Source organism: Lonchura striata, chromosome 33, assembly GCF_046129695.1.
Source record: "Lonchura striata isolate bLonStr1 chromosome 33, bLonStr1.mat, whole genome shotgun sequence".
Taxonomy (NCBI): domain Eukaryota; kingdom Metazoa; phylum Chordata; class Aves; order Passeriformes; family Estrildidae; genus Lonchura; species Lonchura striata.
This window is the reverse complement of record NC_134635.1, coordinates 1,311,043-1,326,068: the sequence shown is the minus strand read 5'-3', so window position 1 is coordinate 1,326,068 and position 15,026 is coordinate 1,311,043. Positions and strand designations below refer to the sequence as shown.

Below are 15,026 nucleotides of genomic sequence, written 5' to 3'. Positions count from 1 at the left end.
CGCTGCCGGCGCGTGGGAAGGACGGCCACGCCGAGTCAGGGAAGGTTGAGGATGGATACGTGATTGATCCCTGTGCTTAAAACCCTGGAGATGGGGCGTCAAATCCTCCTCAGTCATGCAAAGCCAGGCGTCTGGTGGCACATGGAGCTCTCTGGGAGAGCATCACCCAAGGGATGAGGCTGGAGATAAGGCCTGACTTTGGCTGCATCCCAGCCCCCTGAGCCCTTCCCGGAGCCCCCACACTGGTGCATGCTCTCAGAGGAGAGCTGGCATGCACACGCTGTCCCAGTGATCCCAAGTGCTGCTCCTCACCAGAATACTCGATGGAAAACTGCCCCAAGCCCACATCCAGGTAAGCCCTACCTTCACCCAACCCTGTTCCAGTTATTGAATCAATTTGCTGCTACCGCAGGGTTTCCCTAGGGGCAGAGACATGTCTCCAGGGAGCATGTGGTTTATCCCCTGGGATAAACCCAAGGGTTGTAATGAGATGATTTTTAAGATCCCTTCCCGCCTGTACCATTCCACGAGTCTGTGATAACTGTGCCTAGAGACACCTCCTCACCTCCGTGACCTCCCCAGTGGTGCCAGCACCAGAGACGCTTGGTGACACACAAACCCCTTCCTTTCCCCCATGGTTCTTCCAGCAAGTTCTGAGCCAGTCCGAGTGCTGCATGTCAGGCTCAGTGTCCAACAGAGCCAAAGGCAGAGCTCGCTGCAGGAATTCCCAGCAGGAGGAGGCTGCCTGTGGCAGAGCCAGGCTGCAGCAACACTGGGATTTTCACAAACTGTGGGGTCTTCAGCCGCCCCAACCTGCCACCCACCACTGAGCCGAGCAGCACCAGGGTCCCCAGGCAGAGGAGGTGTCACGGGTGCACCCCAGGGATGGACACCATGCCCAGCCACTGGCACTGGGACAAAGTGGCTGCTCCTCCCAGGGCTGGCAGCTCGCTCAGATGCCAACAAGAAGCCTGCAGGTAGCAGCTCCACGGGGACGTTCATCATGATATTCAGACAAAGCACGACAGCGCAGCCTTCACCTATAGTTACACAAGCACACAGCCACTCTCTGCCTCTGTATGCCCAAAATGGGTGAAAAACACGCATTTCCTGGCAGTCCAAGCTTGCAGAAGGTCCTTCCCCGTGGATGCCACCATGGACCAAGAGCACCCACGCCTGGAGCCCAATCCCTGCCGCTCCCTGCCTCAGCCCCTCACCACAGTAGTTTATCTCCTGCTCCCAGCACTGAGCATAGCAGCTGCGGGCAGGAGTCTTGGTGACTGCCCGTGCAAAATAAAAAAAGGCTGGTCAGTCAAAATAATTTGTCCACATTCTTCATTGTAATTTTTTTCTTCCCTGCCAGTGGAAACTCCTGCTCCGGCACCATGTCTCAAGGTTACTGCTAGGAGTGGGGGAGGATTTCAGGTTTTACAACTGAAAAATTCCAGACAGAAACATGGAAATGTTGCCAGTCTTTTACTGAACAGAAGTTCTTTATCCAATTAATTTATTTAACTTTTTTTTTTACACTTGATGCAGCAGGTTTAAGCAAACTCCTGCCCCTCAGATTTTGTCTCCTTTGATAGAAAATTCTCACTGATGCCATGAACATTTCCAATTCTCAATTTCCTTTTTAAGGAAAACCAAACCAGATGAATCTGACCCCACATATTTTCCCCACCTGCACGACATGGGATGTGTTCCTGGGTATGGCGCCTAGCGATTTTTCCCTGAAGTCTTCCAAAAATTGGAAAGGAAAAAATTTAAGAGTAAAAAGAAAAATTTCATCTTCAAAATAAGAAGAGAAAAAAGATACTCTCGAAAAGGATGGCAGAAAGTAATTTTGTTCCAAAAGGCACTTCCATTTAAAAAAGAAGATGAAAACTTCCAAGCAGGGATATTTATAACCACTGTTTTTATCCATCAATAAAATCTTGCACATGAAACTCGACCACATCCTTTGGAGCAGGAACCCCCAGGCTCACAGCCCCAGCACCCTCAGGGCCGTGAGCTGCAGGATCCATCACACAGGAGGTGCTGATAATCCCCCTATGGCAAAAAGGAGAGAGGAGAAGGAGGAATGCCACTAGAAATCCTAAAATGATCCCTTGGCAGCCCTGGGTTGGGCTTGGGTCAAGGACCTGGCCCCACAGGCAGGTGCCGCTTCCCAAATCTCGTTACTACTTTTTGGGGATGGAAAAAAAGGGTAAAAAAATTATTCAGGAGCCATGGATTTCTCCTGCCTCCTTCCAAAAAAAAAGGCTGATGCAACAGCAGTGCTGCAGTGGGAGGTCACTGTTCCCCACAGCCCCCAGCTCCCCACCCATGCCCCAAGCACCCCAGCCAGGGGGGCTGCAGCCACCTCCTCCTGGAAGCGGTTTGGGGTTTGTGCCGGACGCTTGCAGAAAGCTGTTTGAAGCTCTGGAAAGAGAAACGATTCCTCCTCCTCCTCCTCTTCCTCCCTGCCCAGAAATAGGTCATTTAATTACCCCCTTTCCAACCCCAACCACCACTGAGTCAGGACAGGAGGTGGGAGCGCTTCCACCCCGCGCCAGCAGCAGCCCAAAGCCGCTGTGCATGGCTTTGACCTTGAGCCATTGTGCCAGCAGCACTGGGCTGACGGGGCACAGCCGGCACAGATGGCAGGGGCTCAGCTGCCCACCTCTGCATTCCAGCTCGTGCTGGTCACTCACAGCATGAGGCTCGGGCCATGGGTGCTGCCGACGCCCTCCACGTGCACCACAAGCAGGGCCATGTGCTGCCCCCAGGAAAAGCAAGGGCTGATTGCTATCTGGGAAATCCTACGAGTCCTGCTCAGCCCCGGCACGGTCCAGTCCGGCTGCCTCGGCTCAGGACACCACGGTGGCTCCTGACACATCCCAGCACAGGCACCACCCTGCCCTTCCAGCTCGTCCTCACCGCGGGCACCGGGACACTGGGCCGGCACCGCTCCGGCCGCTCGGGCTTTGGTGTGGCACCGCATGCCTGCTCTGCTGGGGACTGCAGCACGGAGCTATTCAAAGTCCCACTGGGCAGCATGGCAGCACCCAGCACTGGGAACAGGCCCCAGCAGCTGTTCCAGCATTCCAGAAGTCCACCACAACCAGGACATCTCGCCATGAGTGGAGCCCTCCGGGTGACAGGGATGGTGGCAGCAAGGACCCATCACCATTGCACACACCTCATCTCATTGTTCCCTCTTACATAGGGGAAGATGCTCACCTATAGCCTGGGAATCATGGAGCAGCTGCTGTGTCCCTCCAGCCTTGTCGTGACCCACACAAAAACAGGCCGAGTTTCCCCAAAAAACTGTTCCCATGCAGCTCAGAGGCCCAAGTCCCCCGCCTTTTGCGCCCCCATTTAAGAGAAAGCAAACCTAGACCCCACCCCCCCAAAACAAATCACTCTAAATTGAAGTATTTATCAAACCTTTGCTCTCCACATGGGCACTTTTTTTAGGATTTTTTAAAGGATGCAGGCTCTTGTCTGTTTTGCAAGCAGTGGGAAGCTACAGCAGGGAGACACCAAGAGTGAGGGGAAAGGAAAAATTAAAGAAGAACCACAAGCAAAGCAAAGTGGAGTGCAAGATGCAAACCGACAGATCCGGGGAGGCAGAGCTGCTGGCAGGCAGACGGCGAGATCCATCTTGAAAGCAAAAGCAAACTGCTGCTCACACAGGCAGAGGGAAAAACCTAGAGGTCTTCAGCACTGCCTGAGCTCTGATCAAACAAAGTGATTAACAAATCTCAGCTTTTTATTGAAAGCTTATCTAATTAGAGGAAAAAAGGAAAGGAAAAAATAAAACCAAACCCCTGAGAATCACATCGAGTGGTGAAGTCCCAGTGTTGGGGGGAGGTGATGCACCCCACAGTCCTGCTGGCACAAGGAGAGGGCAAGCACAGCCAAGGGCACCCAGTGCTCACCCCATGGCACCAACACAGCCACACGTTTCCATGCCTCCCCAGCCTTCCTCCTCCTCCCCTTCCTCCTCCTCACTTGCTCTCAGCAGCAGAGCCAAACCTTCCCGGGAGCAGGACTGTCATCTACAATAGAGTCACCTCTGAACCCGGGACAGCTCAGCCTCCAGGAACTGCCAAACTAGCGATAAAAATAAGAAAGAGCCCCTGGCCCGAGGAGTTCACCCTCCGAACAGATGGGATGGCGGCGGGCTGAGGCAGGGGGATATTTTTAGCTCTGGTTGCAGATGGGGAAGTCCAGCACAGCATCGACACGGCAGCCCCATCGCCACCCGTGCAGCTCACCGTGGCTTGGGTCACCTCCATGTGCACTCCCGGGTATTAACAGGATTTAATGGGATGCTGCCTGCTCACTTCCTGAGCCTCAGGCACCACCTTCCAGGGCAGCTCACACCATCACAGCTCCACATGGCATCTCAGCACCACTGCCGGGGGCACCCAGTGGGGCAGCGGTGGTCCGGGGGAGCGGAATCAATGCCAGCAACCCACAGCCCGCTCCCTCTTTCCCCTTCACTCCCAAAAAGGCCACGTCCCTGCAATCCGTCACAGAGGAGAGATGCCACGCAGCATCCCATGGCGGGTTCTTCCCAGCACGCTCCAGGCGATGCCAACCTGACCCTGGCAAGCACTCTGGCTTGGAAAAACAGAGGGAAAGGCAATTTCAGCCCCTCACCACAGACTTTTTTAGGTTCAAATGACTCGCCCAGGGTGTTAGACGCATAGCTTGTAGCTGAGCACTCCACACCTAGCTGAAGCCCTCCTGCTCCTTCAGGATGTGCCAAGCAGCATCTCCCCCCACCCTCACATCCATCCTGCCTCCGTGAGCCGGGGCCTGCACCAGCACTGACACCTCCCTGCCGGGCAGCTGCCGGCACCAGCGCCCGGCACGCGCCGGCACCGCGGCAGCCGGGTCCCGCTCCCGTACTTTTCGTCCGACACTTTCGGCTTTGTTCTCCCTCTCACAAAGCCGCCGTGAGCCTGCCCTGGCAGCACGAAGGGACCTTGAAGTGGATGCAGTTTATGACCATATTTAGGCTCCTTTATGTTGCCAGAGTCACAGTAAAGGGCTGCAGAATGAGACTCAGACCCCACTTGTTTCACTTGGCAGCCTGGGAAAAATCCACCCTGGGTGACTCCAGCACCGTCCATGCCTCCGCCCTGCCCGCTCGGGGACAGCACAAAATAGCAACAGCCCTTTCCAGCTCCGCAGTTGCACTTCCCAAGAGGGGCCAGGAGCCCCATACCAGTGAGGAGGGGGGAATTAAACACATTAACCACCTCTCCCATTCCGAGAACACCACCGAAGCGTGGGGAAGCAAAGGGACGTGCCCAAGGTCACCTATTGGCAAAGCCAGCACTTCTCAAGGTCCCAAGAGCCCCCCAGCAGGACTGAGCACACACACAGGGACGTGACCACTCAGCATGAGGAGCCCCCGAGCTGCTTTGTGTTGGGGGAGAGCCTGGGCAGGAATGGAAGCCCTGAGCCACCTGACATGGGAGCTGATGCCCCTTCAACACGAGCACGTCAAATAAATCCCTGCTGTGGCAGAGGCACCGGCGAAACCCGAGCAGTGGCCCCCACATCGGCCACCTGCTTGGAGCCCGCACAAGTGCAGATGCCTCAGCTCGGCAAAGCCGTGACAACTGCAGGGGCTGAAGGGCAAGGTGGTGGGAGTGCAAAGGAGAATCCATGAGGCCCATCCACAGGTCTGTGACCTTCAGGAGCCCATGGCGGTGATCCTGAGGGCAGGCAGAAAGAGCAGCTTGCTTTGGAGCTCCAAAGAGACAGGGGCAGCTCAGTGCTCCCACACCAGGGCCACCAGCACCAAATCAGCTCAGGGAAGGAAAGAACATAACAAGAATAAACCCTTACCTACCCCCAAATTCTGCACCCCTGGCCTGGTGAGCGTCCCCGTCTCACTGAGGCCAGCACAGCCCCTTCTTCCTCAGCAGCAAGATTCCAGGCTGGCTGTCCTGGGACAGTGGTTTGAGAACATCCACCTTGGAGAAGCAACGCCAGCCCAAAAATCCATACACGGCCACGCACTGCAGGAGAAGGGGCTCTAGAGGGCCAGGATCGGGCCTTCCCCGTTGGGGGCTCAGAGGCGCTGAGCTGAAGTGCCGGGGGAATTTGCAGCAGCACAGGTGTCCCTGTCCCTGCCCAGACCCCTGGCCACAGCAAGGGGGAGTCACTAGCCAAAACCGCGTGGCAGCTCCGACACTTGTGGAGGATTAGGAGGAGGGGACAGCCCGGCTGGTGGCCGTGCAGAGCTGGGGGCACCATGGGGCTCCACGGGTGCAGGGGCTTTAAGAGCTGCGTGTGTGCCCCAACTGACCGTGTGCTGCTCTTGTGCGTCAGGGGAGAAAAGGAAAATAAATAAAAGAATAAAAACCAACGACAAAGCCAAAGGGGCTCGGGAGCTGCAGGCAAGGGATAAGCTGCGGTCGAGCGGGCGTCACAGATGCCGAACAGCCGCAGATGCCGGACGCCGTGTCACCGCATCCCCGCTCAGCATCGCCGGTCCCTCCGGCCGAGGCAGCGCTCGGCAGCCCGGGGAGGCCGCGGCAGCCGTGACGCGGTCTGGCCCCAGCACGACACCCTGCTCCGGCCGCTGCCGGATGGAGCGAGGCGCTGAGCCCCCCCGGACAAACAATCCCAGCTGTCGGCTCCGGAGCCGGCGCACGGCCAAGCCACGGGCGCTCCTGCACTCGATTTACCGCCGGCTCTCCCAAAATCTGCTCCTGCCAATCAAACCGCAGCCCCCGCCGGCACCCGGAGCCTCGCCGGCGGGTCCCCCACGGTCCCCATGCCATCGCCCGATGTCATAGCAGGGAGGGCACCCCCGAAATCCACCGGGCCCTGCTTCTCCCCGCGTCCCGCCAGGCCGCAGCGGGTCCCGTTCGGGGTGGACGCAGTGTCGCGGGTGGGCTCGCGGTCTGTCCCCACGGGGGTCCCACGGGGACGCTGCCCACCGCCCCGGAGCGGGGTGGGCACCCCCAGTGCGGCCCCCACCCCACCGGCAGCACCCCGCGGGACCATCCCCGTGTGCCGCACCCGGCACCCGCATCCCCCCGCGCCCCGCACCCCCGGTGTCCCGCGTCTCTCCGCGTCCCGCGCCGCCCTCACCTGTCCCCGCAGCGCCCGGGCCGAGCCGCCACCTCTTCCCCTTCCTCCCGCTCCCTCCTTCACCTCTGCACCATTTTGGTGACGGTTTGTTTTGAAGCCGAGGGGGGAGGAGGGAGGAGGGGGGCGCGGGGGAAGGATGTGCCGCTGCCGCCGCCGCCGCCGCTGCTCCCGCCCCCGCCCATCCCCGCGCCTCGGGCGGCTCCGTGCGGCGCGGGGGTCGGGGGGGTCCCTGCGCTCCCCGCACCCCAAACACCGCCGGGCGGAGCGGGGCTCCGCGCCCCGCCGAGGCCTCCCGGGGAAGGAGAAGGGGGGGGGGGGTGTCGTTCTCGGAAGTAAGCGCCAGAATCGCGAAACGTTAAAAGAAATCAAAAATAATTACAAATAACAATTAGAAGGAGGGAAAAAAAAAAAAAAAAAGCCGACGGCGAAGAAGCGCGAGAGCGGGAGGGACCCACCTGAGCGCGGCGCGGACCGGCCGCTGCCGGGGCTGCGGCGGAGCCGGCGGGGAGCGACCATGGCCGGGCCCGGCCCAGCGTCAGGGGCGGCGGCGGCGGCGCGGGCGGCCAATGGCCGCGGCGGGGGGGAGCGAGCGGGGCCGGGGGCCGGGGTGGGACCGGGGCCGGGGGGCCGAGCCCGGGGAACCGGGGCCGAGCGGGGCCGGGGGGCCGAGCCCGGGGAACCGGGCCCGGGGGGCCGAGCCCGGGGAACCGGGGCCGAGCGGGGCCGAGCCCGGGGAACCGGGCCCGAGCGGGGCCGGGGGGCCGAGCCCGGGGAACCGGGGCCGAGCGGGGCCGGGGGAGCTGAGCCTGGGGGAACTGAGGTCTGGTGGGGCCGGGGTATGACCGGGGACAGGGGGACTGAGCCTGGGGAACCGGGGCCGAGCGGGACCGGGGCCGGGGGGGCTGAACCTGCGGGAACCGAGGTCTAGCGGGGCCGAGCCGGGCCCGGCGGTGCGCTGAGCCGGGGAGGGGCAGCGGTGGCCGGCGGTGGGGAGTGCTGGGCCGGGAGCTGCCCTCTGCCACCCTCAGAGCCTGGCCTGGCCCCGCTCGTGTTCCCCAGCGTGGGCCGGAGTGTCTGGCCCGGCCCCGCGGGGCGATGGGGGCATGGTGGGTTCTGCCCCAGCTTCCATGGGGGGTCAGGCTCAGGACAGCGGGTCAGCAGGGGCCAGGTGTCCCTGAAGCCACACAGGTGACACCGGGGGGGTCTAGGTGTCCCTGAAGCCACACAGGTGACACCGGGGGGGTCCAGGTGTCCCTGAAGCCACACAGGTGACACCAGGGGGGTTCCAGGTGTCCCTGAAGCCACACAGGTGACACTGGGGGGGTCCAGGTGTCCCTGAAGCCACACAGGTGATACCGGGGGGGTCCAGGTGTCCCTGAAGCCACACAGGTGACACCGGCTGCCCGGGAAGGTGCCAGTTGTGCTGCTGGGATGCTGGATACAGCACTCGGACGCAGTGGAAGGTCCCAGTTGTGTGTCCAGCACCGGCACGGAGCTCTGGTGGGTACAAGGCTGGCCGGTGTGCCCGGACACAGCCAGGGGCTGCTCCTGCCTCACTGCACTGGGGCTCCCGGGGCTCCCAGCCCTCACCCACCGTGCCACATCCTCAGCCAAGCACATGGCACCGGCACTGGGCTCCCCGTGCTCCCCGGCAGCAGGGCCACAGCATCCAGACCCTGCGCCAAGCCCTCTACATTCCCAGCTCCTAAAGGTCACAGACCTCTGGATGGGCCTCATGGATTCTCCTTTCCACTCCCACCCCAAAGTAGCTGCAACCCAGATAAATCGCTCTGTGCTACCTGCAAGAAACCCAACAGGTCAAACAGAGACTCCCCTCTCTATGCCAGGACAGTTTGGGGCTGTGAATTTGGGCAGGAATCTGGCTTTTAGGGGGTTGGGTAACTAGTTCTGTTCCTGTCTCATCACCATGTCCAGTGCTGCTTATCCACAGCCTCAGAACAGTGTCGGTGGTGGGTGCAAGCATCCTTGGGGCTGGGGGGATGCAGACCACCCACCTACACCCCAGGTCTGCACTGGTGGGAGCTGCTGATCCCTCTGGATGAGCTCTCCTAGTGCTGGGAATGCTGGAGCAGTGCCATATGGCAGAGCTGGGGGTCAGCATGGGGCACAGGCTGTCCTTTCCCAGGGATGGATGTGGCATGGCAGGCCTGGGCAGGCTCCCACGTGCCACACAAAGCAGTAAAAATAAAAATCAGGCCGGTGTGGGACTGCTTCTGACAGAAAAAGACTGGAGCCAGGGGTCAGAGGCTCCACAGCAGATGTTTCATGGGCCCCCCTGACTGGCAGAATGCAGCCCACCTTCCATACTGGTGACACAGAGCCAGCACGAGGCTGGTGCAACTCCAGTGCTCCATAAAAATCCTCAGTGACGGCTCTGTCACATACAAAGCCACTGTCCCAGCTCAGGGGGGGCTGGGGGCAGTGACAGGGATGTTCGAGCCCTGTTGGTCACATTCAGGTGGAGCGCTGAGTATTTGAGTGCTCCCAGTGTCACTGGAACACGAAACCAGCCCAGGGGAGCTGCCAGGCATGGGGCAGAGTCGTCTTTTCACCCAGATGATGCCCATAGCCATCAATGCAGCAGCACCTGGTCCCCGTGCACTGGCCTCCACAACACAGGGCACTGCACAAGCCCAAAACGCCCAATTTCCTCCCCAAAGGCCTGGGGTGACCTGGGATGGGCTGGGGTGTGCTCCCATCACAGCTGTTTGTCATGGCCAGCTCTGCCCCGAGCCCCATCCCAGGCCAGGAGGGCAGGGAGAAGTTCCCCGATGCCAGTGACTCAGCTGAGGGGGTTGTTTTGCAACACGCTGGGCGTGGGAGGCTCCTGGTGTGTGGAAAGTAGGTGGCAAATTATCCAAATTATCCAAGGTGTGTGGTGAGCTCAGGGCCCGGGGAGGCTGGTAGGCACGGAGCAGCCCTGGGGGTGACGGACCTGCACCCCGAGCTGGGGTGAGGGATCCCACTCCAGGGCTTGCAGCGGGTGCTGGAGAACAGGATGGTGACTCTGGGATCAGCTTCCCCTGGGTCTGGTGCCCGTGGGCCTTCCTCACGCTGAGCTTGGACAAAGAAAGCAAAGGCACAAGGGCAAGCGAGAGGCAACGATGGTCTCGGCAGAGAGGCCGGATCTGACCAAGCATCACTGGTGGCATGGCCACCCCTCTGACTCAGTGACACAGTTTCCTGCTGGCTGCTTCCCCCGTCCCAGTATGTATTTCTAGTGGACTTTTCTGTGTGTTTGGCTTTTTGGGGCTGTTTGTTGTCAGTTAGTTATTTTATTATATTTATTGTTAGAAATAAGGCTATTTTTAGGACGCTGTTGGTTTAGATAGAGATGGGATTAGTCATCTCACCAAGAGCTGTTTGCAGTCTCTCCTCAAGGATTCTCTGGGGTTTGTTTTCCAATCAACTGAGCTCATGTATCCAAAGATATAAAAAATAAAAATAGTCAGAATAACATGCAACAGCCGTGCTCTGGTGCCGCTCTCTGAGTTACAGGATGAAAATGAGGGAAGGATCCATCCAACCCAGGATATTTATGAGACAAAGACGAGAACATTACTATGAACCTCAAAGTATTTTGGAAAGTCAGTTTGAGCTGCCTTTTTTTTTTTTTTTTTTTTTTTTTTTTTTTTTTTTTTTGTCTCTTGGGAACCAAATGCTGAGTAACTCCCTTCCCACACCAGGCTGCTGCTTTGTACAGCTGGTGCGCAGCCTCTTGACAGTGGAAACTGCTTTCCCTTGCCCTATGCCAGCAGGAAGGAGGCAGGACTCCTGGGTCCTCCAAGATATGCAGCCACCTACACCCTCAGGCTACTAAAAAAAAAAAAAGGCACCCAAAAACCTAAAGTGGGAAAGACATTTGTCCCTCTCTTGCACAGAGCTCAGGGAGGGGAGTGGGGTGAGGGCTGGGGGCAAAGCCAAGAGCCCGAGAGCAATCTCGTACTGCAGAGCAGCATCTCCAGCCTCCTTGCCACGACTTTTTGTCTCTCTGCCAGTGTTCCTCCTTCTGAACCGAGTGGGAGCAGAGCTCCATGCGAGTTTTGGGGAGACCAGTTTAGCTCCTAAAGACGGGTTGCATGCAGGGAGGAATCACAGTTCATGGCTTATCTCATCCCTCCCTGGCGTGGAAGTGCTGCTCCAGCTTGTCCCTGGCACTGCCGGTGCCCTTGGTATGCAGAGCTGAAAGCTCTGCAAGAGCCTTGAAAGCCCTGGAAGAGGGAGGGCATGGGGGTCCTGCCATGCCACATCGGCTGGACCTGGCCGGGGTGGGGGTGATGCCCTTGGCAGCGGCACCTCGGGACGGGGAGAGGAGCAGAGCCGCGCACGGAGAGGCGCTCACGGGGTCACTGCCAGCTCCCCGGCCGGGGGACAGCCCCGGTGACCCGCAGGGTCTGTGCCAGCCGCGTTCCTGGGCCACCCGTGACCCGCTGCCTCGCTGGGCACAGCGCGGCCGGCCGCGGGGACGGGAGCGGCACACGTGTGGTGACAATGCGGGGGGGCAGCGCCGCCTTCACGCGGCCCCTGGCCCCCGCCGCCCACCGGGATTCGGGCAGGGCAGGAGGATTATTTGCCCTGGCGGCTGGCCGAGGTCCCAGCACACGCCGGGGAGGGGGGCGATGTGGCACGGACGAGGCTGGCAGCGATGCTCCCGGGCGACCCTGCCGGGCTGCGTGCGGGGTCCCCCCTGCCCCGGCCGTGCACCCCCGGCGGCCCCCGCCCCTGCGAGCGCTGCCTTCCTCCCTGCCCCCCTTCCTCTCCAAGTCTAAATTCTCCCACAGCGTCCATTGACGTCCTGCCTGCGTCACCGTCTCCAGCACAACCAGACAGCACGTGGGAGAGGCAGGTTAAAGCGGCAGGGCCCTGGGAGGGCTCCAGCTGCGCCCCCCCGGCAGCGGGGCCGCTGCGGAGGGGCCGCCCCGAGCCCTCCGCCCGACGGGACCCGGCTCCCGGTGCCGCGGCCGGGACGTGCTTCCTGCCTCGCCGCACCGGGAATCAGCGCGGGCTGCGGGAAGATGAGGCTTTTTCTCGCCTGCCACAAGGCTTGCACGGGACCGTGAGCGTTTTGCTCCCAGGTCCATGCCTGCGTCCTCCAGTCCCATCCCAAATGGGGACCGGGAGCTCTGTTGGCCAGGGAAGAACTTTTGCATTCGCCCTGCAAGCTCCCCGAGCCCGCTCCCAAACCGGAGCCAGACTCGCATGTTTTTTCCCCCGGCTGCCGGGCCCCCAGCCAGTCCTTGTGCCTTCACATCTGGGCTTTGCCTCTGCCCGAATTACGGTGCAGCTCAGCTGGCTCCTGGGGGCTGGGAGCAGGGTTTGCACGCAGGGGAAGTGCCAGAGCTCTGCCAGGGCGTGGGATGCAGCGGGTTTTGCAAGGGCTCAGGTGCGGGGTGCAGTGACTTTTACAAGGGCTCGGGTACCTTCCCCGAAGCCCGCTCATGGTTTCTGCTCCGGGATATTGCCCGGCAGCCGCAGCACTGCAGGACATCCCCTCGGCCGTGAGTGTCGGAGTGGGTGGAGGACACCCCGGAGCACAGCCCTGCTTCCTCGCTGCGTCCACGCTGCAACACGGGGGGGGCTATTTTTGTCCCTTTCCTTCTATTTATTGTGCCAGAGCCGTGTGCAGTTGGGGAAGGCTGTGGTGTTTGCTTTGTGATCGCTTCCTTCCCGCCCATAACCTTTTGCCTTAAAACGGGATTCGCCCTGATCCTGGACCCAAGGCCGGGAAGCCTGGGCAGCATGCCATGGGCGCTGGCACCGCCAGGCTCTTGGGGGACAGAGATTCCTGGCTCTGACCCTGGGTTTGATGCAAAGCCGAGAGCAAACACGCTGCCCTTCAGCTGCCCGTGGAGCAGCCCTGAATCTCCTCCCCTGGAGCATCCCCAGCCCCCGCCCAGTGCCTCCAGCAGCGCCGGCACTGCCGCGCTCGCACCCGGGCTGCGGAATGCTCAGCTCAGATGGGTGAGTGGGACCCATCGTGGTGAGCCCTCAAGGAGCAGCCACCGCGAGAGAGGGGGGAAAATTCAAATAACTCATGTTGCAGAAAGCAGCCACCCTAAGTGGGGGTCACCCCTCGCAGGCAGCAGGCAGAGCATCCCCGGGGCCAGCAGCACACTCAGTGGGGACAGACCATCCTCATCCTCCCTGACACACCTGAGAGCACCGAGCCAAGGGGACAGTTATCACCCTGGGCTGGGCTACCACGGCTGCTAGGTTTGGAGAACACCTGATAAATTCAAGGGGGTGGGGGAGGACCCCGCTGCTGCTGCAAAGTGTCGGTGTTGCCTTGGCCTGGCCACTGGGCAGGACTGTTTGCCCACAAGCCCAGAACACTGCTGCCTTCACCTTGCTGCAGGGTGTGGGATCTGCTCACCAGGGCCGACACGCTGTGGGGTAACCACCAGGGCCAATGCTGTGGCAAATGTCCAAAAGAGAAGGACTTGGGGCTGCTGGTGAATAAGAAGCTCGATGTGACCTGGCAGTACAAACTGGCAGCCAATACAAGCAGTGCTGTCCCACATTTGCATGGGCAGCACCTTTAGGGGGGATTCTGCTCCTCTGCTGGGCTCTGGTGAGACCCCACTTGCAGTGCTGCCTCCAGTTCTGGGGCCTCCAGCACAGGAAGGACATGGAGCTGCTGGAGCGAGTCCAGGGGATGAGATATTAGAAGGAAATTCTTCTCTGTGGACGTTGATGAGGCCGTGGCATGGTTACCCAGAGAAGCTGTGGCTGCCCCATCCCTACAAGTGTTCAAGGTCAGCATGGACGGGGCTTGGAGCTACCTGGGATAGTGGAAGGTGTCCGTGCCCATGGCAGGGGGTGGAAAAAAGATGAGCTTTAAGGTGCCTTCCAACCCAAACAGGCCTGTGATTCTGTGATTCTGCAGGCAGCAAACCCAGCTGGGGTTTAGCTCGGCCCAAGCTGGTGGCAGCTTTGCTGGTCTGTGTTGGAGCTTTCCAGCTGGGACAGCAGCAGCTCCTGGGGCAGAAGAGGCACAGCAGAACCCCCATCTCTGCTGCTGGGGGTTTGTCAGCTAGGTAAGCCTCTGTTAGCACCCTGGAGGCTTAAACCCAGCGCTGTGTTTATCAGCTAATGGAGCCTGGGCACACTTTGGAGCACTCACAATTTTAAATTCACTTGATCTCTCCTTTTTCTCCCCAGCATAAAACTGCAGCCCCGTTCTGGTACAGGCAGGATAGAGCTGCAGAAGCTCCCCAAGCAAGTGGATCTCCTCCGTGTGTAGGAGTAGCTGCTGACTGGGAGCAGCCCAATTTCCAAGAACTCCCCAAAGTTACAAGCCTTCACGTCTTGCTGAATCAGTGCGAGATCCAGAGCAGCTCCACGCTCAGCAGCTCAGGGAAAGCAAAGATCCAGGTCTCTGCAGCTGTGAATCAGTGCTGAACGCGAGTTATCTCCATCCCCTCCTCCTCGAGATGCTCTCTGTGATTCCTGCACACCCTAAAGAAAGGCCCTGGCGCCTCCCCATCGCCCAGCCAGTTCAACCTGCACAAATGGAGCCCATCGCACACAAATCCTCTCCTGGCTGAGCTCCTTATCGTAGCCCGTGAGTCAAGGCAGCCTCACCACCGCGGCTCCGACCCATCCTTGGCACGAAGGGAGGTGCCCGGGGCTCCGCACAGGGAAGGGAGGCTGGAGCCCTCCTGGCACTGCCCTGGGGAGCCCTGGGGAGCCCTGGGGAGCCCTGGGGAGCCCTGGGGAGCCCTGGGGAGCTCAGGGGAGCCCTGGGGAGCCCTGGGGAGCCCTGGGGAGCCCTGGGGAGCTCAGGGGAGCCCTGGGGAGCTCAGGGGAGCCCTGGGGAGCCCTGGGGAGCCCTGGGGAGCTCAGGGGAGCCCTGGGGAGCCCTGGGGAGCTCAGGGGAGCCCTGGGGAGCCCAGGGGAGA

General features: G+C 60.4%; 1 protein-coding gene across 6 annotated transcripts in view; it reads right to left on the bottom strand.

Annotated features, from left to right (window-relative positions):
• Positions 1–7,639, bottom strand: part of MEF2D (myocyte enhancer factor 2D) — a 74,412-nt gene extending 66,773 nt beyond the window's left edge. For 4 of the 6 annotated variants that reach the window (XM_077789381.1, XM_077789385.1, XM_077789386.1 and 1 more), the window contains exon 1: positions 7,105–7,235. The gene's annotated coding sequence lies outside the window, so the exon portion shown is untranslated. Of the gene's footprint in view, positions 1–7,104; positions 7,236–7,559 lie in introns of those variants that run through there. The other 2 variants (XM_077789382.1, XM_077789383.1) reach the window with 2 other exon arrangements.
• Positions 7,640–15,026: the final 7,387 nt, after the last annotated feature.